This window comes from Ixodes scapularis, unplaced genomic scaffold (assembly GCF_016920785.2).
Source record: "Ixodes scapularis isolate PalLabHiFi unplaced genomic scaffold, ASM1692078v2 PGA_scaffold2__306_contigs__length_199485367, whole genome shotgun sequence".
NCBI classification, from domain to species: Eukaryota; Metazoa; Arthropoda; class Arachnida; order Ixodida; family Ixodidae; genus Ixodes; species Ixodes scapularis.
In genome coordinates, this window is record NW_024609857.1 from 44983816 (window position 1) to 45009151 (window position 25336).

A 25336-nucleotide genomic window follows, 5' to 3' on the forward strand; every position below is an offset into this window, starting at 1 on the left:
TACGGTTCAGGTTCAGGTAAATTTATTTTGTTCCGGTTCAGTTCCGGTTCGATTAATTCGATCCTCGAACCGGTTCGGGGTGCTGAACCGGTTCCCGAACCGGTTCGGAAATTATAAATGACAAATTGCAACATCAAAATAAATTACAAAGAAAACATCTGAAATCAGCACATACGAAACGGGATACATCGTAGTGTAAGGCTCAGGGATTTCTACCAGGAATGGTTTCTTTATGTGCACTTAAAGGTTACCTCACCGACGCTCACGCATTTGGACTTCATCTAATTGGGTCCGACGCAGTAGCTGTAAAATCCGCGACCTCCTTACAAACCCACTTACAAGTAGAACTCGGTAACTATCCCGCCACCTCGGCGTGTAAGCTATTGAAGGAACAGTGGGGAGAAAATACAGCTTTCTTTATTTGAACTAGCCTTCGGTAACTCACATTAGACCCTTAACGAAGTTTTCATTAAACAAGATACGGAATATGAAAAACACTTCACCGAACGCAACGCCAGAAGGACGTAATAGGATAAATATTAAAATAGAAGAGTTCGCTGTCTCACAAATATGTTGGCTTCTAAGTGCCTATACGAAACCGGATGCATTATTATCAAACTTCACAGCCTTTTCTTTTTTCATTCCCATGGAAGCAAGCTTCAAGAACTCGCGCGTTCTAGAAACGTGTTATGAAATGAGCACACAGCAGCATTTAGGATTTACGAGATTGTAAATAAATAAAATCCCGTGACGCTATTTTTTTTTTTTTTTTTGCACAGTTTTTCAATTTTTTTTCTTCCGTGCAAGCCGCGACCAGCGCTATACTGGTTCCTATGTCAAGATTCATGAATGCAGTGTTTATATTCCTAAGACTGAGTGGAGAAGAAAAATATGTAAGCGAGGTGTGTGTCAGTTGACGGCACTTAAAAAACAAATGGCATCGATAGCACATTCATTGTCAACAGCGCGTGGCCGAACCGTTTCGACATGAGCCGGTAACCGTTATTTTTTTTCCGGTTCAGTTCCGGTTCGGGTTCATCGCATTAACAATATAACGGTTCGGGTTCGGGTTCAGTTCCGGAAAAAATACCGGTTCGGTTCCGGTTTTCGGCTCGGTTCGGTTCCGGTTCGACAGCCTGGTATTTAGATTGCCAGCGATAAACACAGAAATTGGTGGGATAAAATACATGCCATAAAAGCACCCCCCGACATTGAAGTAAAATAAACTCCGACAACAAGGAACCATATTTATATCGCGTGCGCGGCCCCAACTGCCGGCAAACATGTTGGTGAAAAAACGAAAGCTGTTGGAATCGATAAAGAGCTGATCTTGTCATGTCAACCTACAGTTCTCAATCTTTGCCCACACAATGCTAGACCGTACACAACGAGAATGAAAATTAGTATCATAGCAGGATTGTACAATAAAGGTAATTTCCAAGCCAAAACAATATTTGAGGAGCCCCGACAATTATAGGTGCCTTGTAGGAAGTGTGTAATACCGAGATATTAAGGCCACGGTCCCACTGAATGTGGCAGTTTAGGTACTTTTCGGCAGGCCATTACTCATCTCCTTTTAAATACTGTTTTGTGGGATTGATGTCATTTGAAAGGCAATGCAATCCTCTTTCATTTGATATTATGTGTGTGTTGGTTTTTACTGTTCATGCGCATTTGTAGCGTTGCGAATATGATGGCGTGGACCCTCACTTGCTCCGCTAGTTCATGTTTCATGAACGATCCATTAAAGATAGCACGGTTCCAATATAGCAGTTTTGTTAAGATGATGTCGGAGCAGAATCTAACGATCCACTTTTTTTATATTTGCACTACTTTATTTTTTTCATCCCTCCAAATATTGCCCTGAAATTGACAATTTTTTGCACAAATATGTTTTTAATGACAAGAGCTAGTGCAATGAAATTAGCTACAGATGTAGTGCTTATAATTGGTAATATGCAAAAAAAAATTTAATGTTGTGTAAATTTTTTTTGTTTAGATATTTTATATCAAACGTAGCACTTTTTTGTGCTTCGTGTCATGGTAGTTCAAATGCCGCTGAAGAAATAATTAAACTATGATAAAATCTTTTATAACATTTAGAGCTACAATGGTTGCCCAAGAGGTGGACGATGGCTTTTTTTCATTTTCAAAGTCATAACGCTCCAGGAGCCCTTCAAACTTACCTGTTTTTCACGCATATCTGTTTTGGACATCAAACAGATTTATTGGCATTTAATAATATTTATTGTTTGGAATAGATATACATTGCGATGTATTAAATTTTCACAATGATATTGCTTTGGTTTCTTAATAGGTGTAGAGCTTAGCTAATTTTAAAAACAATTAAAAACTGTTTGGGTGTTTTGTTGCGCTACCTGGCGGATGGCAGACAAAGTGCTGATTTCTGATGTTCAAAAAATTTCCGAGGGCGGCGTTGGCGTCTGTATCATCATCAATCTCCGTGTCTTTTTACCCTCACATTTAAAAAATATATTGGAAGATTTACTATCGATAACTGAATGGTTTAAGTACTGGGTCAGGCTAATAAATCTAAAACCAATATTTACACAAGCGTAGCGCGTGATATAATGTGTTCATTATTCGATATGATTGAAATCAATAAACAATGAAGACGAAGAGGAAAAGAATACACCCGAGTTCACTTTATGCCTAGAGTCACTAAATGAGCTTTAAAGTATCGGCACTCCGTTCCCCAAAATTGTTTTGGGCGCCGCCATTTTGGGTCTTGCTCAGAGCAAACGCAACTGCCGATCATCGTGATCTAAAAGTACGACTTCCTCAGCATTACATGCGGTGCTAGGAAGCTGATGCAATATTGCAATGCTCTGTCGCGGGTTGTTTGAACATTTGTGAGGGAGGGAAAAGCGTTTCCTGTGATTTTAGATAAAGCTTCATATAACTGGCAACCATGCTTTTAAGCCACAATATGGCCAAGTGTCGTTACTCTGAACCGTAGCTAATTTACTGGCACACGCGGGAACACTTAGGAAGAGGCAGGTGTCAAAAGGTAGTGGCTTGTGGAAACCACGGGGCTTACGATATGGCCCCTCCAGGTATTACTGGGTGGAGCACTTCATGTGCCCTTTGCGTAGGGTGGAGCACGACATCTGGCCATTTTGTCCCCCTCTTTTATTTTTATTTTTTGTTCAGAAGCGCGTGAAAGAGCGTGTCCCTGCACGCGCTCGTGGCGCTGATTGTGCTATGGCGACATTTTGTTTTCGTCGATTTCTTTGTATTTTCCCGGTGAGCGCGTGCTGTCGGCATCGGGTACTACAGAGGGTGGCATCACCCTAAACAGAAGGACATTGAGGCACCCTAGGTATTACAAGCCTCTTGAACAAGAGCATGAATAGTGTTATTAAATAAGCTACGCTTCAGAGTAGCCACGCTTGGCCTTAGTATGGCTTAAAATTATGGTTGCCAGTTATTTGAAGCTTTATCTGAAATCACAAGAAATGCTTTTCCGTGCCCCACTTTAAACAGTTTGCGACAAAGCAAAGCAACATTACACGAGCTTCCTAACACCGAATCTAATGCTGACGATGTCGCACTTTTGAATCATGACGATCGGCAGTTGCGCCTGCTCTGCACAAGCACCAAAATGGCGGCGTTCACAACACTGTCGGGGAAGAGAGTGCCGATACTCTAAGCGCAGCTCATTTATTGGCTCTAGTTGCCGCGAAACTCCTTTTCCCTGACTGAAACTGAAAGTAAATATGAATAATACACCATTATTATAGCTTCTTTAGTTATAACCAAATACACATAATGAGAGGAGTAAGCGGGCGGGTAGGAGAAACGCGGGTTTTATTCGCGACCGTGCTAACCGTCTCAAAAGACAGAACGCACGAGCTTGCGCTGGTTTAGAAAAAAAGGCATCCAAAGAAAAGAGGCGGCACACTGTGTTCTTTGTTATTATGCGTCTAATTGCAAATTGTTGTGTGTATGTTTATTCAGCCGGGAGTTAGTCTGCCTTAGTGGGCGTCTGGTGTCTCAGCTGTAGATGAGCAATTTAGCCAGTGCGGTACAACCGAAAACCTGGGGTCTTCAACGTGCGCCACGCAGTAGTGATGCACGACCGCACGCCGGTACGATGCTCTTCCAGATCGAAACGGGCAGGGGCGGGGTGGGTTCTGCAGCGCGAGCTTTCGCTCCCAGTGCTCCGAGCTGGTGTGCGCTAGACCATGCACTCGGCAACCAACCCCCCCTTGTGCGTATAATTTATATACAGGTATAAGTATTTGAAGATCGACAATGGACGTCGATCGTCTCGAGGTAATGTAACGTAATAACATTATATAAATTATAAACTGGTTGAAGGACCGAACGACTTAATTTTTTAATTCTTGGATTGGAATGTGGCGGTAGCCTATTGTACTTACTGTTGATGAAGAGCAATATGAGGTGACGAGGTAATGATTAAATGATGAGGCTCTATGAGGACGACGACATCAATGGGTGTTGAACCACAACGTACAGTGCCAGACTTGTTTCAAGTATCGTGTACCCAAAGACTTTCTTCACCCGCAACAGTATATGGTAGAATCAATGAGGATGTTGCTTTACAACTGTATGTGGAACAGGAAAACTGCACTGTGCAGAAGCGCGGCTTATTCGTTAATATGAGGGACGGATTTCTAGCAGCATTCCCTGATTGACTACTTGGAACAAATGGCCTCGTTGACGTAAAGTGTCCCCGTTCCAAAAGATTCTTGAAGCATACTTAAACCGCAAAGGAGTATGAGGCGAAAAATAAGAAAAAGGAGTCTGGTGTGAAAGGTCCAGATCACCACCGTAGCTTCTACTATCAAATACAAGGGCAGTTACACAATACACAAAGAAAGGTTTGTGATTTAGTTATATTTACCCTTAAGGGCATTGATATCCAACCTATTCAGAGAGATGACACCTCCTGGTCAACCAACATAGAGCCTTTTCTACTCAAGTTTTACATGGAAGGCCAGACTTCCGCTGAAATTCCTCGTAGACGAGTTGTCCGACCGAATAAACTGCCATTACTCCCGATGTGGGTATCTCTCGATCTTTGTTCGTAAGCGATAGTATCATGAGATCGAGGGATGTGGCTATTCTTCCGCCGAATATTGCTTCGGCGGGTTCTTTTGCGTGTAAGATGGGACCGACGCGTGCTGCCGGAACAAGAACCTGGCGATTCTTCACTGAACTGCTTCTTCCGTAAGCTTCAAAAGGGATTTTTTTTTTTCGTTTCGCACACCATCTGGTCTGCTTGCCCGTTAGTTGCAGGATGGTATGGTGCACTAATGTGATGCCTGATGCCGTTTTTTTTGTTTTTTTCAAAATCTTGTTTATTTTATTTGAAGCAAGATTTGGCGCGTTATTAGAGAAAAGTATTTTCGGTAGGGCAAAAGTAGGTAAAAGAGACCGTAGAACGTCAAGGACGTGTTTGGACGTCGTGGCAGACATCGTGTAAACTTCCAGCTACTTAGAGTACGCGTCGTACATGACTCCGCAGATGTGGATACGTTTCGCCACCCACCGACTGAATAGTGGATCGTTTTCAGTTACTGTTCGAGTCTTTCCACAAAGTTAGCCCAGGTGCCAGGACTTTTGTCGAAAGCGGTAAGTGTTCGAAACGTCGACAACGTCGGTAGCCACGTGTTGTGCTTGAAACTGGACACTTACCAATCGCTAAAAAGAAACTTGCTTGTTCGTCTGCCATTAGTCGTCCGATATCCGGTCATCACCACAACACCATCTCCCGACAAAACTGGTCTTCATTGTCCGCATGTCCATGGTTAGCAATCACGTCAACTTATAAATTCCCGAACGCTCATAACTTGCCGTCGCTAAACGCCGTTCATTCATAGCGTCTTCATTGCCAATAAACGCCTTCCTATTTCTTCTGATGGTTTCCCTAAGCTGTACTTACAACATAATGTGTGTCGGTACTTCCGAAAATATTGCAACGGCGTTTGTTTTCCGGGAACTATAATGTAACAACCTTTACAACATCTTCCGGACCCGGTGAAACACAATATTTCGTGACGTTATTTTAGTCGTCATTAAAATGGTGAGGTAAGTACCGTAAATCGCGAAGCAGTTTACTCGACGTCCGCTTCCACTGGTTGAGTCTACTGAGCGTGCATTCCTGCAGAGGAAATTTTCATTGATAGAATATTGACACGTCAATCAACATTTGGTTCCTTCTTGGTAAGATTTATTGCGAAAGCACGTTACAACCGCCGACCGCATCTCCCTATATCAGACAACAATTTATACCCAGCCTGACATTCTCGCATACATCCGTTTGCTGGGCCACGCTACTTGAGCTAGCTGAGCACAGCTGGCAGCGGCGCGAGCAAGGCCACGAGGGGAACGTGATGGTGCTCGAGCCATCCCACTGTGAACCAATGTTTCGGCCACCCCACGGGTGCGTGTCGCCATCTATTGGTTGAACTAACGCCTTGTTCAAGATGGCTGCCGTGGGACCGCAGCCAGAGCGAACCGGCATACGAGCTTTTGAAGCCGCGCCAAACGGCACCTAAATTCCCGTGTCCCATGGATCGAACCCTGTAGTCTGTAGCACCGAATTAAAGATAAACTCCCATTGGCTGGCGCGCGGCGTAGTTTCAGGGAACGCCACTCCACGGAGAGGCCCTCTCCAAGGCGCAGCGGCCCGGCCGCCGGTAAAAGGGAGAGGGCGACCGGGCTCTACGCAGCGGCCGGCCGCAGAACGCACCCGGCCAGCCGCCGTAGAGGCCGCCCGACCGGGCTTAACATGGCGCGCAGCTTGTAGGAATACACAACGTATACGAATGTTTTCGCATTTCTACACGTTAGCATTCTTAAACGACTTTGTAGTTTTTTTTTTTTTACTAATACGTTCTTTATAATATTTTATTGCAACACAAACGAGCAGTGTTAGTGCTACGGTAAGTTCAAACATAAAATACAAGATTTTCAAGTGGCCGCCATACGCCACATTTTGCTTGGCTCTGTCTAATAATGTTTCCGTCCCGCTTAAAGCGCCCTTCACATAAACCGAGTAAGACCGAGAAAGACCAGACCGGTTTTTAAGCCTTTTACAACGTCTTAGGACCGCATGCGCTGCAGCGGAGCTGGTTTTAAGAAGTCTCAAGAGGCTTAAAAACCGGTCTGGTCTCTCTCGGTCTTACTCGGTCGCATATATGTGAAGGGCGCTTTAAGGTTTAACTTTATGTCAAGACCGTCTCAGCTGCCGTGTTTTCCTCGTTATAGTACAGACTATTCACGATCACAAAGACGATGCTACAATGCTCCCTTTGGGTGTGTGCAGCTTCCTCCACAGAAAGACCTGTTGCAGCTGATGATCGAAGCCAAGAAGTCGAAGGTGGACGTCACGAGTGTCACATCCGAGCAGCTTACAGCAGCCGACGAGAACGAACACGAACTCAAAATTCTCACCCGTAAGCAATCTAGATTCTTTTCCGTTTTTCTTTTCTTCTTTCATCCGGGTTCCGGGGTTTTATAATAAAGGTTGGTTCCCACACCTGCATGAGTCTGACCGAGTGTGAATGCAACTGACGGGTTCCTATGGCAAACAGCTGCGTCGGCTTCAGCAAAACGGGAGAAAAACCGGTTTTGTTGGAGCCGACGCAGCTGTTGCTATAGGCAACCTGCAATGCTGTTTGGTTTGGCGCCATCCAGCGAATGAAACAAGAAATACTGGGTACCCCTGGGAGTGGCGGCTGCATTGTTCAAACGTGAGCTTTTACTCTGGTGGCGCCGCTTAGCCCAGTGTCTGAAGCAAGAAAGACTGGTTATCCCAGGAAGCCGTGATAGTGTAACGTGCCAGTAGAGCGGAAGCTACGGCCCTGGTGGGCCAATCGGAACGTGACTGCGTATCACCGGAGCGCGCCTCAACTCCAGAGCAGTATCAGGCTTTTCGCTGCGTCATGCTCCAATATCTGTGCGTTGCGCTCGTATACGTCGCGCATTTCGAAGCCTTCGGCACGCAATGGGGGGCTTATCGTTCACCCTTTGCCAAGTTACAACGAGACAGGGTATAACCGTGCGCACTCACGCTGCTGGCGCCGCCTGGCCGTTGCCGGTCGGCTATAGTAACCTGTATGTCGGAAGCCGTTGCAGTTGCACGCGGTCGGACTCGACGCAAGTGTGTGGGAATCGCCCTTTTGGTCCGGGATTATTTCATCGTTTAATAGTTACCATACTTTGTTTCACTTTAAGTCCGCCCGCAACAGACGCTGCGCGATCCTACGGAGCCAATCGAGCAGCTCCAGAAGTGCAAAGTCATGGTGCTCGTCGCTTTTGTTGGTTCGTTATGGCCGACTAAACCAGTGACGCACAATCAATGCGCCGCGATCCTGTACTTTCATCTGCGCGTGATTGCATGGCCATGACCATACACTTTTTGTCGTCGCATGATTGGCATCATCAAACCGCAGCGTTTGCTGCGGCCGGGGGCCTAAAGCGCAAAAGAAGTATAGCGAGTTTTCAAAAACCGTGCCCAGAAAAAGCTATAGCTTTGCGTGCGTACAAAGAAATAGCATCGCCAAAGCGCGCCAATCCAAGAAGCGGTTTTGGCTCGGCGCAAGCGCAGTGTTGATGGCGCCATTCCTTTGCGTACAATGAGCTTTTTTTTCTTTATTTTCTTTTTTGGGCTTATACGCTGTTCTAAAATTTCCTACTGACGGCTGAAGAAGCGCAAAGCGTGGCGCATTCCGTACGTCATATTTTCGCACAGCACCGGATATGATTGCATCACGTATGTAAGTCTTAGTTTTTCCTCTTTACGAGCGAGCGCAAGGAGATGTGCGTTCGGGTTAGCGTTGCGTGTTTCTATACTGCGCGTGCGCGGGGCCCAATCTGCGGTCTCGGACTGGCGGCATGGCGACGAAGCGTATGCGGAGCGCGGAGCAGGCAACGCTAACGAAAAGATTTTCCTCTCGTACGCGATACTAAAACTCTCTATTAGCCGATAAAAATGCCAAAAAAACAACAAAACTGAAAGCGTGAAGAACGAAATTTTGTCAGAAAGAAAGGCAGGTTCTATCACCTTCCCCACGTCTGGTAGAAATTATTGTTTGTTTGTTTTTTAGACCGCGGTATTGGAATATTATTAAACGACCTATTTACAATACGACGCAATAATTGAACATAAATACGTAAAGTTGCAAAAACGTTCACTGCGTGGAACCGTAACGTGCGTAACCGCGAATAAACGTGCAATCTTGTGGAAATGCACTAATACCAATGTCAGTCAGCGCACCACAATTTAGGTTAATCTGGCCACGTCCCGTTCACGTAAATATTAACCCAAATCTTCCTGTCAGTGCAACTGTTTGCTCAAACAGTAATGTGTATGCAATAGCCGCTCATGACAGATCGTCATTTGTGTCATATATAAAAGAACGGCTCAATCAAATCTGACTTCTGTAATCCACCTCAGGAGTTGTTGTTGTGTTTGTTGTTGTCTTTTGTAATGTTTTTTTTTTTTAATTTTTACATACTATGAGTTTCTCTTTGTATAATGTTGTGTTCTAAGATACAACTTTTAATAAAATTCTTTCCTTATTAATTAATAACAAGTTACTGTTGTTTTTTTTATAATCACCATCTTGAGTAAGTTTAAGAAGCTGCACTCACTCGGGTCAGGATGTAAATCTGACATTGCAACTCCTACAATTGTCTTACTATAAAAATAAGGTTTAAAGTAAGATAACATTCAAGGTACAGTCGCATCTCTTTAGTTCAGACTCTCTTTATTCAAACTTGCGGATAATTCAAACTAACATGCAGGTCCCATCCAATGTGTTTGTCTCCTATGGGAGGAAACTCTCGGTAATTCAAATTTTGCTTTATTCAAACAAATTTTCGGTCCCCCTCGATTATGAATAAACAAGATTTGATTGCATTTCTATAAAAAACCGCTCGTCTGTGACTTTGGAACAATGCAAGAAGTAGAAATAAAATTACTTTTTCTTCAGAGGGAACAAACGAGCTTAATCATCCAAGACAGTTTTGGACGATAACGACATCATACAGAATGCCTTCTTCGTTCTCGTTGCGGGGTAAGTAAAAGTTCTATCTGACGGCTCTGCACAATTTTTGTACTGAATAAGGTAGCTCTATTCATTTCACTAATCGATACACAATGGTCTTGTTACGTGCGTGACAGTAGGCGATTAGAAATAGGTATTCATAAATTATTTGAAAAAGTGACACATTCGTCAAAATTTTTTCGCAGCATTAACATATTTATGACACGTTGCTTTTAATATAGCTTCTTTATTGTTAAAGCAATTTTCGTTTTCCGTTTTATGTTTGTGAGTATTTACGGTTTTAAAAACGGTGAATATCTTTTTTAAATAATATTTGAGTGAAGTCTTAAAAATTAGCTTTAAAAAAAGTATGGCAAATCGCTAGGCAGTTGTGTTAGATTTGTGAAGCGTTCTAGCATCACAAACGTCTGGCGATACTCTGACTTTCCAAAAGCCAGATGCTTGCGTTCAAGGCGTTCTTCGTCCGATAGTTTAACGCGTACCATCTGTGCACTTGATAGCTGTTCCTAGAATGAAGCGATACTTCCGCTAATTGGGCTGATAAATCTGGCGATCTTTTAGATCATTCCGTGCTCTGGAGCTCTTTTCCCTCAATGCGCACAGGTGGTCGACCTTCTCTTCGCCTACCCCTCTAGTCACATGACCTCCCCATTAACCAATCAGCATCGAGCACCTTACTCCTCCTTTCCCACCCATCAACCAATCAGATGGTCCTGACGTTGTTAGAGAGCCTAGATTGTAGAGAGGATCCATCTCAAACCACGGGGAGCGTTTGCAATTCACTGGCGGACGCCTCCTGCGGAGATTGATCGCAAGTGCGCATGCGCTGTATTGTCGAGCGGCAAGGAGCAGAGCAGACGAAAAGGCGAACACGTTTGCAGACGACCAAAGCTTTCAGCGCCTCCTCGCATCTCGTATGGCAGACACGGCTCAGAAACCGCGTAGCGCCGACCGAACAGTTGATCACTCTCTACTCCTCGAAGTGATCACAAAGGAGCACAAGGTTGCACATGGCTGCAACCGAACGCGCTTCATAGGTTCCAAGCAGCAGATCATAACCTTAGGGTGCGTGTATTCGGTAAATATCGACGTACCGATAATCTTTGATGTAGTGCGTACCAGACAGATAATGTTTGCAATGCACTTACACCTACACCAATGTTAAATTTAGGAAATGAAGGTGCAGGTACTCCGAGTCTGCCATGGTTTTGGATGCGTGAGCTGGTCATGTATTGAACACGAGAGCTGCATAAGCGTTCGCCGTGAACTTGGCGAAAACTCAGCGCTCCGCGAGTATTCGGACCTAAATCACACGCGTCGCGTCCATAAAATGGCTGCCGCCACTTTTGCTTCATGAGGTTTTGAAAAGGGTCTATGGAGCATCCTACCATGCAAATCACCAGCCCGTGCCAGCGCATGTTAATGTGAAGTAAACGTATCGACCTAAGTGATTAATTTACAACCTGGACCTCCTCCGCCCCCCTCCTCCCTTACCTTTTGTTTTTGCTTCAAAGGTTCGAGACAACTAGCAACTCAATGGCATTCATCACTCACATGTTGGTGAATTACCCCGAGGTTCAGGAGAAGGTACGACAGGAACTCTTGTCTGTCCTGGGACCTGACGTAAGAACCTTGGTTTTATAACCTACTTTATTGATTTTTTAATCATGTTTTTGTTTGTTTGAAAACACCTATATTACCGGGGTTCAAGCAGCAAGAGACGGCATAATAATTTACTACTTGTGGGGCTCTTTAACATGTGTCAGAAATCCTAATTTTAGAGTGCCTTCAACGCAATCAGCCTCCGGGAAAAAGAAGGTATCTGAATTGCGTTTTGAAACCGTTAAATAGAAAACGCGGATGGGCATTTTGCCTTAAAATTACCAAAGCAACATTTTTTCTTTAAACTTCATCTAGTGCATTCGGTTACTTCGCACACTGTCTTGTTGCCACCTTGGATGTAATTTAGATTATACACAGAAGTTGAATTTAAATTTCTTTCGTAAACAAAAAAAAGTAACCCGGAAATTAAATGTATTCTGCATTCTAAGCTGTAAATAAACGAGCAGTGTATCTGGGTGATTGATTCTTTCAAAGAAAACTCCTACTAAGCCTAGAAATAGCAATTCTTATTGCAGAAGGTGCAGGATATGCCCACTTACAAAATGCGCGCTTCCCTTGCCAATGTCTTATGCTGCTTTTTCTGAAGTTCCTTTGAATGTCCTTAAATAACTTGAAATAATTAAAGCACCTGCCAATCTAATGATTTTGCGCTGGCAATCTGTAACGCATATGGTAAATCTTACTTTATTTCAATAAATTGCTGACTATGTTGAAATTTGACCGCTATTCCATCGTCAATTTTATACTTGATGTGCGGAAGTAAGCAAAAACAAATCATGGCCAAACTTCCGCGGGAAGTATGTTACTTCCGGTTGGCTATTTTTCTTTTCTTTTTTTCTCAGCATTCTTTGTGAGTAGCGCGTACTTTAAGAGTCTCACCTCTGAGGGCTAACTGTGGTACCTCCTGAAATTTACTTAAACAGCATCCACATGGCTTCCTGACGCTATGGTTGAAAATAAACTGCACTTGTTTCTCAAAGAAATTGAAATCTGCCGAAGGTATTGTGGGCGCGTTTTTAGGACTAGCTATTTGACTAGCCTGGTCTATATACCTGAGAACGACTTAAAACCTACAAATCCCTAAATATGTTCAGCTACTTTGTGAACGGCAAGGCACCGGCAATGAGCACCTACCTCCCCCAAGCACCGAAGATACGGGCCGAGTTTCCCCGCAGTCGTCACCGAGTCAGGGCATGGTTTTTGTTGGTCTCTTCTTTTATTTTTTTTTTTTTCACTCATTTTTTACGCTTCTTTTAGCGCGACGCGAGTCTCTGCAATGCACACTTTTCTAGGGTTTTGAGGTGCTTGCTTTAATATTCAAGGGGTATTTTTGTTTTGTGTTCTTAAGGGTACCGTGCAAATTGCATTTTTTATGTGCAGCAATATGGCCCATCGTTGTACAGCGATGGCCGGGCCAGGCGCCGCGGCGCCGGCGCCACATTTTTGCGTTTGTCGTGTTGCGCCATCTGTCTGCAGCACACAAAAAAGTAGGCCGTCTGCCAATGCCGTCATCCTTCGATCACATGGGCTCGGCGGCGTAGGTGGCGTCCCTCATCTCGAAATAATTGAAATAACTTCACTTGTGACATTTTGTTCGTACCGGCACGCACCGGCAACTTAAAAGAACGGCCATTATGTACCTCGTTTAATACCCCTTTCAGGCGTGCACGTCAAATGACATTTAAGCGTAATGACATTACAGCTCGGCCAATCCGCGTGTTTAATACGCCATGCTGCACGTGCATGCGCCACGTGCAGAACCAGGATCACGAGCTGATTCGCCGAGCGGTGAATGACATTCGATCAATATGACATTTACTTTCTCGTCTGACAGGGGTATTAGCTTAAGTCTAGACGTAGTTGACGGTACAGCATAATGGGACCAATCACGCACGGTCTAGAACGCAAGTCACTCGGCCTTTTTTGCTTATGATTGCTTTAGCGCTGATAGAAGACGCACAGGAACACGAAAGACAGCATGCATGTTGTGCTCTTTCGACGCTTTCTGATTGCTCGCATCAGCTCGTGGCGTCAGCTGCGTCTGGACATAATGTGAAACGCCGTATAGAGCGTAGCTATCATGAAAATCCTCACTAGAGAACCAAGAGTTATCGCACACCCACCAAAACACAAGGCAAACATAGCAGAACCGAAAGTGTTTCTCTTTCCCTATCATGGCGGCCGGAGGTGGTACGAACACCATGTATGCGGAGAGCAAGATCGTCTGCTTCTTGCGCAGGAGTGGCGGTGACGTTAGAACAACACCGAGCTCTGATTGGCTTGGATTGAAAAAATGGTGGGTAGTCCTCAATGCTAGATGTCTTGACGTCTACCCACTATTTTTTTTTTTTCAATCAGCCAATTAGAGTTTGGCGTTTTGAAATGACCACCACCCCTGTGTAAGAAGCAGATGACCTTTCGCTCCGCGTATACTCCGCTTCATACTTAGCGTGCAATGCTGTGAAAGCTACTGACGCGAGCGCATGGCTTCATCTACGGTTTTGTTTGCGCGAGAACGCGTGCAAATGATCAACGAGATCAAGCCCCATGCTCGCGCCAAAAGCGTTGACAGCGTTGCACACCAAGTATGAAACAGAGTATAGGAACTATGCTAAGCGCAAATCATGTCACTAAGCTTTGTAGCTCACTATCTCAATACATTCTTGCCAGTTAAACTTGCTTAGTGTGAAAAACAGATGAGTACTCTGCCAGTCTTCTAGGTTAGATTGTTAATCTTCTCCCTAAAACTTTCCCATGCTTCTAATTTTTTACTGAACCTTTGAACCCTCTGGAGGAATCAATTACTGTCATACATATATAGAGCTCAGCAAGGATAAAGGTGGAAAAAATATTTTTTCCCTGCTGGTTTGAAGTGCGATTATCTAAATTTTTGAAAATGCGCCATCCGTTTTGCATAGGGTTGGTTTCTTTATTGAATGAATCACGCATTTTAACTTACGTTACTTAAGTAATTTACGTCACGACAAAAACATCCTAATAATTTAATAACAATTGTAGTTTGTTGCCGTTGCAGGTGATTATTGGGGCCGAGAAAAAAAAAGCGTCCTAGACGGTTTATCAAGCTCTCGGTGCCCATACATTCCGCAACAAAGCAGAGAAATTTGCATGGATCGCTCACAGTAAAACAATAAATCAGAAATGGCAGTCAATAAAGGAACAAAATAGGCCGTAAGAAAACGAAGTGCCTACGCTGGCATACTTGCTCACAATAAATGTACAGCTACCATGGAGTCAAGCTGTTCAAAACCCAATGATAATATAAATGTGACAAACAAGACATAATATTTAATAATTTAACCGCAATCAATATATAAGTTAACGACGTTTAGAAAGCTAAATTGGAACATAACTTCCTTAACTGTTCTGTTATCTTAAATAAACCTTGCTTATTCTTTATAGGAAGAAATTACCTACAATTCTATTCAGAAGTTGCCTTACCTACACTGCGTGGTCTGTGAAACTATGCGGATGTACCCTCCAATATTCGGGTAAGTATATATAAATGCCTTTCGACCGCGGGATAAAAATAATTAGCTGTCGCGTGCTGACCAAGTGGTTATAAAACTGTATAGAGGCACATGTAATTTGAATTATTTTGCCTTGACTTGGAGTTCCTGCATTCATGGGCAGGATACTGTCCTGGCAGCATGTAGAAAGAGCCAAAGTCAAAATCATGGCATGGTGCACTAAGTTCTAGCACTATAATCTATGAACTCGAAACAATTATTTGGTGTATTTTGTGCACATGACCTAGAGTTGATTACATTACATTACATTATAGCCGAATATCTTGTAATCTTTAACTATAATTGCGTAAAAGGCAACGATGAGATTCGTTTCTCGGGCTATGCCCCACTAACTAATGTTGGGCACACGACTCATGGTAGTCACGTGACCATGATATTATTTTGTGAGTTCTATAACAACCCAAAACTCCCGTATTACGAGAGGCTACAGTTTTCTGAAACCAACTTTAATTTGTCGCATACTGTAATCTTCCTGACATATAGTTGATCATAAGACTAACTGCGACGTTGGACTAAACACAGCAGTTTTTACAGCGTTATTCATATTGGATCACGTATTCCCGGACAAGGACTCGCTCGGAGACAACAAACGTGTGTCGACGTTCTAAAAATGGCTTCTGTACTGGAATGCAGGCACGTAGCCAGGAAGGGGGGGACACGCGGCCCGACCCCTCCTCCCCCCCCCCCCCTCGAAATCTTCCCTTTTGCTGGGGCCTCCTACCCCCTCCCCTTCATACAGCATTTTCCCCATGGGCGGGCCCTTCCTGAAACAAAATCCTGGCTACGTGCCTGCTGGAATGCCATCATTAATACCACGCTTTATACATTTTAAACCTGGATGTACCCTAGATAAAGAGCACAGTAAGAACAGCCTGCATTACAGGTTTGTGACACGAGAGGCAGCCGTAGACAAGCAGTACGGAAAACTGAAGATCCCCGCAGGCACGGCAGTCATGAGCGCCGTCGAATACATTCACAATGACCCGGATAACTGGGACAAACCCCATGTTTTCGACCCGGACAGGTAAGAACAACATGTTTCTTTGCACCACATAATACGACTCATTCCCCAAGGCTGACAAGTTCATACTAGATATTGCCGCGTGCATGGCCGAGAAGGAACGTTACTCTGTACTTCTAGAAGATTCACGTTTACTCTTACTCCAAATGTTCGACGGTCGAATGTTCGAGATACCGAGTGTAACAGATAATGTGGCCAACCTGGTCTTCCCGAGTCAGTGTCGCCCTAGCTCGACGCTCGAACATTCTAGGTCTAATGTTCGAGATACCGAGGGTCATAGATAAGGAGGCCAGCGTGGCCTTGCTATGTCAGACACTCTAAGACTGTCGCACTAGACAGCAGTCCCGCCGACACCTCGACACTCGCCACAACTTCCTCGACGCCCATTCCTTCTTTTCTTTTCCGGCACACGTTTGCCGATAAATCTTTATTTTTAGCTCTACGTTTGTGCATCCATTTTCATTTGCGACAGAAGGAGTAACACCTGGTTACAGCTAAATGGCCGGAGAAAACGAAGCAATGCGACGCTTCTTCAAGAAAACTTTCTCATAGGTTTCACCTAACAGCTAGTCCAGACATGTGCATCAGTTGCTCCCACAAAAATCAAAACGACAGCAAAGACCGGGTACACCGTGACACCCATGAAGATACTCCCTCTATTATTTGCCCCACTATCCTCGGGGAACAACTGTACCGGTGACACTGACGTTACTGTCGCTTATAGTGATTAATGCAGCTGTCTGCACTATACCGTAGTATGCGGGTGTTTCTTCAAGCTCGAGCCAGGTCGCTCTTGCAAATAATACGCATCGCTCACAAAAAAAGTTTGATGTTGTAGTGGTTTCTGCCAAAGGGTTCATTTCGGACTATTAGTAGCGTTTATCATATTCAGGCTATTAATTACTTACCTGTAAGTACATTTGGAGTTATTAATATTAAAATTACGGTTTCAATTAGGAAGTTGATGTGAATCATCACAAACTGTTAAACACACCCACATCACAATGATATAATGCACGATCAGAAGTTTACGGCGTTCCGAAAAATCCTTAGTTTGGACGCGTTTCTAGGTTTAGGTTTCTAATCGGACCGCGCAAGCATTCCTGCTCCATGAGGCCCAAACGGGCATCGTGCGAGCGCCGCCAGGCATCCCACGAAGAGTCTAGACGGTAAAACCCCCGGACAGCCGCATGCGGTTTGCCTTTCTAACGTCGGCGACAGCGTGTAGACAAACACCTCTCTACGTACGAAGCGTTGCGGAGCACATATATTGCGCGTTTTGACCGCGTGGAAATGGATTACTGGCGCGGAAATGCATTCCGATAAGAAACCGAAACCTAGAAACTCATCTAAATTGAGCGTTTCTACTGAACACCGTAAGATGCTGCGACGTGACTTATACCATTGTACTTACAATGGTCGGATTTAGTCAATTTCGATGATCAGCGTCAAGCTTCTAATTACAACTATATGTTTTTCATGAATAATTAAACAAGTTTAAACTCTCAAATATAAACCTTTGCCTAATTATATTGAACGCAAATATTTTTCTTTAAGGGGCCTTTGGCAGAAATTCCTACAGCACCAACCTTTTTTCTGGACGATGCGCATTTTTCTCATGAACGATTTCGCTCACGTTTCGAGAAATGCCCTGTATAACGAAGCAGACGAGAGAAGCCCGAGTTCGTTGCTTTTGCGGTTGTACCCTACTGCACGAGAGCTTGTGCAGCAAAAGCGCTTCCCTGAGCAAGGAGGCCACGGTTCTAGGGTTCACTGTAGAGTTAGGTATCATGCACTGACATCACTGCAGCCGCCATTGCATTTTGCTTTGCTGCTGAGCGTGCACCATGCACAGGACACATTTCACACCATCAAATTTAATTTTAGGCAGTAACGAGCAGCAGCATGGCGCGATGGCATTACGCGCAAGTCACGCCCTGCAGACCGCTCCGCCGATTTGCATCCCGGTTCCGCTAAGAGGTGGCGACCTTAAAGACAAACAAAGGAATTCCTACATTCTTTTTTCGAAGGAAAGGAAAATAATTCCTGCATTCCCTTTTGAAAGGAAAACAAAGGAAGTTCCGGCATTCTCTTTTCGAGTTAGTTTCCCTTTGTGTTTCAGGCGTGTTTGCTTCTGTGTGCGTTTGTCAGTATATGTTGAGGGCGAGGCTACACTGTGAAGTGGGCGAGCAGGTCTTTTGAATTGTGTTGGAGGTCGGTGACCTGGGTATATAAGACGATGGTTGTTAAATAAATTTTCAAACTGTGTTAGAGACTTCGTTGTACTGTCCGTTATTTTCTTTTATTTTTCCTAGGTCTCAGGGTTACTATGGATAAAGGAATTTAAAAGTATTCGTTTACTCTAAAGATGAACACGAGAGGGGTGGCCAATCAAAACCGAAAATTCTCACTCACAGAGCGAGAACGGCAGGGTGTGTCTTTCGAGCACCCGACCTCGGGTCACTCCATGCCTCCCGCAGTGCTACAGGCTGCGCGCGCGCGCGCGCGCGCGATCGAGGTGGACAAGACGTTGAAGCGCTGCCGAAGGTAGGGAGCTCGCGCTGGAGGCCGGACAACTGACACCCCTCCTTGCCGTTCTCACCTTGTCAGCGAATAGAGACGATTGCAAGCAGTGCATCTGGCCGCCGCTATATCTTTCTTCGTGCAGGCAACCACATGCAATTCCGAGCCGGGAAAAGACACCTTCACGCGCATGCCTCTCGTGCCAATGGGGCACCAGCCTAGGCGCCATTCTTGCACTGGGCTTATGCGGAACGCAAGTTTGTCTTTTTTTTTTTTTACAGGGGTTGTGCTGACGTCAATAAGACGTCAACCTCTGATTGGCTCTGATTGAAGGATAGTGGGTTGACATCGAGGCAGCTTGCTTCGAGGAATAACCACTATTCCTCGATCAGAGCCAATCAGAGCTCGGCATTCTCACGTCACCACAATTCCTGCAAAAAAAAGCAGACGAACTTTCGCTGCGCATTGCTTAATTACCCAAGCATCAAGGAGAATGCTTGGAATGTTGGAAGGCATTGACGAACGCGCGTTCATGATGTCATTTGTTTTAGGCTTTTGCTTTAGAACAGTGCCTTCCGCACACGCCAACACGTGCGGAGCGTGTAACTACACTCGCAGCATGCTCCTTGGTGCTTGTTTAATTTATCGAAATATTTATTGTCTATTAGCGACTTGCGCGATCGAAAGCGTCGCAGTGGTCAGCCTTCCAGGATTGGCCGAATGCTGACCATTACGTCAGCAAAGTATTTCTCATCGACAGAAGTAAGAAGAATGTAATAACTTGAATTTACGGTGTCGGCAGTGTTGTTTTGAGAGAGCAATGTTTTCAGTCTTCCACCAAGCTCATTACAAACACCGTCGAACTTGCTGTTCGCAAGGTAGTGACGTCACAAGAGAGAACCATACGAGAGAGCCACCAAAACATCTCGCCGAAAATATTAAAAACCAGAAACCAAATGTGTAATCAACGCATTTAAATCTCTTTGAGCACGCGGGGGATCGGTGGCCGAGTGGGCTAGCGCGCCAGCTCGGAGCACGTGGAGCTAAAGCTCGCGCTGCAGATCCCAGGAATTCTGGGCTCAATCCCCACCCCTGCCAGTTTCGATCTGGCTGAGCATAGTACCGGCGTGCAGTCGTGCATCACTACTGCGTGGTCACGGTGTGCGTGGTGCACGTTAAAGACCCCAGGCTAGCGGTTGTACCGCACTGGCTAAATTGCTCATCTACAGCTCAGACACCAGACGCCCACTGAGGCATACTAACTTCCGGCTGAATAAACATACACACAACAATTTGCTTTGCTGAGCACGCGCCCACTCTCATCCTTCATTCACGAGAGCGCGCTACAACGAGCAAGTGCTAAAGACGACTTATCTACTTCTCATTTTTAGATCGCCTAGATACACTAACCAATTCTCGGCGAGCTTGACCTAAATCGCTGCTCATAAAGCAAAAGGAAAAACAAAATCCTAATTTGATTTGAAGATTTGTTTCAGGAAAGAAATCCAACTAAGAGTTTTATAGGGCAAAGCGCTGTTTCCAAACAATCCCTGACGATGTTTTGGCAAACGCGCAGTTTCCGCACAAGGTATGGGCAGTGCTCATGCGCAGAAACCAGATTCGCGTCAAGTGGATCATCTGCGCATGAGCACGGCCGATAGCAGCGCCACCACAGCGGCGTGACGTCAGCACCCCGTGTGTAGGTGCGAAGAACACATTGAATCTAAGACGCAGTAAAGAAAGAGCAGTTTAGCCCGCGGCTGAAAAAAGGCTATACTTGTATATTTGCTATGGCTGGGCTATTGATCGATTAACCTACCGATTAATCAAAATATTGTATTATCCGCGGTAGATTTTTTGAAAGTGGTTAATCAATTAATTTGTCGACGAACCACATAAAAAAAGTAAAAATTTGACGCTTTTATTATGCAGACGTGCACGAATAGAAAAAGTGAGTGTGTTCGAATTCTTCTGAACCACACATTGAGGTTGGTTCGAAATCGCAATTCTATATTGAGACGTTTACCGCATATTCAAGAAATTATTTTTTTTTTTACAAATTGACGAGGCCGATTAATCGATTAGTTAATAGATTAAAAAGTGGGGATAAATCGGTTTAAAAGTTTTAATCTACGCCCAGCCCTAGTATTTACATCAAGAGTCGTAGTGAAAAGAGTCCGCCTCCTCGCGAAAACTTAATAATTTGCCCCTTTATGTGTTGAATTGAGATATGTCTTGGTGCGTTCTTGATCGCCGTTATGAGATTTTATCAAGACGGACACGTTTGAAACCCCAAAAACTATCCTTTATTTTTCTTAATAATATAATTTTGTGAGAACTATTTTGCCAATGCATGAATAACGCGCAAGACCTTTTTTTTCCTTCCTTTTACAAGGAGTGCGTAGATTCAAGAGTAGGGGCTAAGTCCTGAGGAATACCGATCCTTCTACTAAGTATAGAAGAACAGACAGGCAGGCACAAATTCTAAAACCGACGAAAGGTTTATTTAAATGCCTGTTTCTCTGAGGTTCCTCCCCGAGAACAAACAAAAATTCAATCCCTTGGCCTGGCAGCCATTCGGTGCGGGACCCCGCAACTGCATCGGGATGCGCTTCGCTCAAATGGAAATACGCTTCACCTTCGCTCACATCCTCAGAAAATACCGCCTTGTGCCCACGGAGAACACCGAAAAGGTACGCTCACACCTCAAGCAAACATCTCAACGCAGCCACATTACATAAAGCTAAGGGCGGGCAATACTAGGAGCCTCGAATGGTATGAGACTATCCTGTTATCCGTCTTTCATGTATGTACCGTACCTTCAATATAGGGCATTCGTCGTGGACCATACCTTGTATCTAAAGTTTGGATGTTCAACCTTAGTTCGTCCTCGATCTTAGAGAGTTTATGTTTGTATAATGGCAAGGTGCTGAACAAGTTTATTTTATAGATTAAATAATAAAATCTTTACATGCGAAGACGAAAACAAATTATGCAGTAATCAGCAAGTATGTTTCTTCTTCAACCGAGAGCGTGTGTGACTAGTCTACGCACTTCGTCTTTGCATTTGGGCTTGAAGCCCTTACCCCCCATAACAGCTGCTACGCAGAAGTCAATGCAATACGTTGAAATCGATACGCAGTGAAATATTCAAAAAAGAGTTTTCTCGGGATCCTTCTGCGAGATTACAACATTGAGCAGTAATTCTTCGGGTGCAAAGAAATTTGAAATTTCCGTATTTCCTTTTCTCTCTTTTCTTTTTTTATAGAATCAACGTTCGCTTAGTATAAGGCCATATTTGCACATGCTTTCACGACTTGGAAATTGTAACTTATAATTGGCGGGGACGTTATTTATATGAGGACTTAATAGAACCGCACGCATTTAGGAAAGCGCGCGCAATTGCCCGCGAACTTCAACTAAAACATGATTATTAGGGAGGCACACAAACATTTCGTGACGTAGGTGAAATTTAAAATGCAGTTTAGAGATTGATTACACTTGAAATAGCACAGACTAGTGAACTCAATCACACTGTTCAGCTCTGAGACGCCCGCTTAATGAACGCTAACGTTCCTCGAGCGTTTTCGTTTCGAAATAATTATTATAAATTAACTTACTCATCGACCGGCTTATTTTGGTACCCCTTTACAGCCGATAATTGGCTCGATGTTAAGAGAAGAAGTTTACGATGTATCTAGTAAGACCTTGTGAAACACCTGGAGGATATGTTGCCAAAGATTTATTAAAATTCCTCGAGCTATCATAAAAGGGGATGCTGGGTGCAGCCTAAACCAGGCTACATTTCAAAAAAAAAAAAAAAAAAAAAAGTGCGCGGATTTCACGACACGTTGTCAGGAGAATATTTTTTATAAGATAATATGCGCCAAGAATTTGAGAGAGAGAAGAAGACGAAATCGCTCGGGGTCGTCAGACCGTCGAGGCTAGCTGCTTTGAATGATTGGTGGGTACACCTAATCCTTGCATAGTTTGCATTCACTGTACTTGTCGAACGCATTCGAGTGCGGAAGCCAAATGCCGGACGCTCGCGTTCTGTTTTCTGGAATTTTCGACGAGTGCAGTAGAAACAAAGGCAGTTAGTTAGCGTTATGTCTACCCACTAATCCATCCAACCAGAGCTCGGCGTTCGGATGTCCCCGCGCGGTATCGTCTCCTTGTCTTTCTCACTTTCTCGGCGCATCGAGTCTTTGTAGCCACCATGACGACGCGAGTGCTTCTAAAAGAAAACAAAAAGTACGTAAATAAATTGCAGATATCGTAAGAACAAACATCAGTTAACATACATGGCAATTACTCATCTATAGAACCTTGTTGTCAACTACTTTTTCGAGTATTTTTGCCCTACTACACGTCCAGTTGAGTGAACGCCCGGTTTCGTCAATGAAAGAATAAAGGTCTCATAAAAATGACGTCACATTTTGCACAAAAGTGGAAATAATATGGATGATCATTTCTTTTATTTTCTTCTCTCAAGGATCCACCTAATCTCGACATGAATCCTCTCGTGTTACGGATTCAGAATGAAGTGCATGTGAAGGCAGTGTCACTTTAAAAGGTTTACACTGATGTATTCACCTAAGAACTCTTATCTCCTGATCCCTAATAAATAATGTGTTACTTCGCAATTTTCGTTTGCTTACTTGTCCGTTCAGTTTGCGCAGCGAAAATCAGTGCGTTTTATCTAGAAAATAGAACTACTGAGAGACCCTTTAATGTCCTAAACGTTAATATAGCACACGATGCTTGCGAAAGCCGTCACTTCTCCAAACCTACGCTGGCAGAAATTGAGGGAGAGGTGGGGACGAGAGCGCTCGGCCACCTATAATACAAAACCTTTCCACCCCATGCCAATGGAGTTGAATCCCTTGCAGTTTTCTTGCGATTGATTCTTAATTCGTTGGCCCTGGAAGTGACAGATTTCATCTTTATTGCTTGCATCACAGAAGCTGCTACATAGTTTTTCATGTTTGGCAGATTGCTGATGCTTGTCCTCCGTTGCCTAATACAAATAATCAAATAACATTTTAATGTACAGTACGTTTTTTTTACGCACGGGGCACTGCAACTCTTTTATATTACGTTTAATAGTTTTCTTCCAAGCCACCTTACAGATACTGTAATGTAATAAACCTAGTTCATTTGAATATTTTGTTTCAGTGGGAGGTATTCAGCGCATGTTAAATATTGCTCCTTTAATAATGATTTATATTGTACTATTTTGCGACCTCAATAATATCCTTGTTCAAGGCAACCGTGCTCTTTTTTTACTGAAAGCTACGTTTCACTAAAACAAATTTCGTATGTTAAATATAAATATGAAATATATGAACACTAAAGCCGTACCTTCTCAACCACCAAGCAGTTCCCACTTCTATGGGTTGCTGCTAATCCTCTACGCTTGAAGACGCAGCACCTCGATGGTACGCTGCTGTGAGTTCTCTGTGCAGCACGAGCGACAACCCCTCATCGACACGCTTCTGGGCTGTCGCTTTTCTCACTCTATGCAAGATATACGTAAAACGAGAGCGCATGTCAAATAAACCGTTTTTAGCTTTTTCTCTAATTTCGTTCATTATGATCATTATTTCTTTTAGTAGCGTTCGGTAAATAGAGTGCCGCATTTGTATGGTTATAGTTTATAAACTAAAGTCAGCGAAGTCACAATCAATCGCAATAAAACGACAAGGGGTTCAACTCCATTGGCGTGGAGTGGGAAGGTTTTACATTGTAGGTTATAATATATAACAACACCGAACACCAGCAGGCACTTACTCACGTGCTGTTTTGACGCCGTGCTGTTTTGACGCGTGCTGTTTTGACCGCGCTGTTTTGTCGCGTGCTGTTTTGTCGTGTGCCGTTCTGTCTTGGGCCGGCGTAGAGTTCCTTTTTATGCTCCCTACGGGGAGCCTATACTGGAACTCTAGTGCGGCGCCTCTGCACACACACGACGTCGGCATACGCAGGCATACGCATGTATGCGAACGTAGTCTTAGCGGTCGTCCTTGAAGTCGCACTTGAGGCCGTCCGAGAGATCGTCTTAAACGGTGTCTTCCACGTTGTCGTCTAGGTCGTCGTCCTAAGCGTCGCTTTCGAGGTCGTCCTAGAGGTCGTCCTTGAGATCACCTTAGAGGTCATCCTAAAGTTTGTTCTGAACGTCGTCTTTGACGTCATTCTCTAGGACGTTGTCCTTCAGGTCGTCCTTGAGATTGCCCAGGAGGTCATTCTAGACGGCGGCCTCAACATCGTCCTAGAAGTCGTTCTTGAGGCCGTCCTAGAGGATGTCTAAAGGTCGTCCTCGAGATCGTCCTAGAGGTCGTCCTAGACATCGTCTTTAGCGTCGTCCTCTAGGACGTCGTCCTCGACGTCGTCCTGACAAGCAGATAAACCCGCGCACCGCATACATGGAGCGGCAGTACACACAAGCTTACATCTGCAACCAAGCTACGAAGTAATCACTGGTGGCTACGGCGCAAGCAGATAACGGAGAGCGCCAGCACGCATACATTTACATTTACGCCCAAGCTACGAACCAATTA

The 25336-nt window shown here is 44.3% G+C and overlaps 1 pseudogene; it reads left to right on the top strand.

Moving 5' to 3' along the window:
- LOC115332848 overlaps positions 1–23352 on the top strand; it is a 32355-nt pseudogene extending 9003 nt beyond the window's left edge.
- Positions 23353–25336: the final 1984 nt, after the last annotated feature.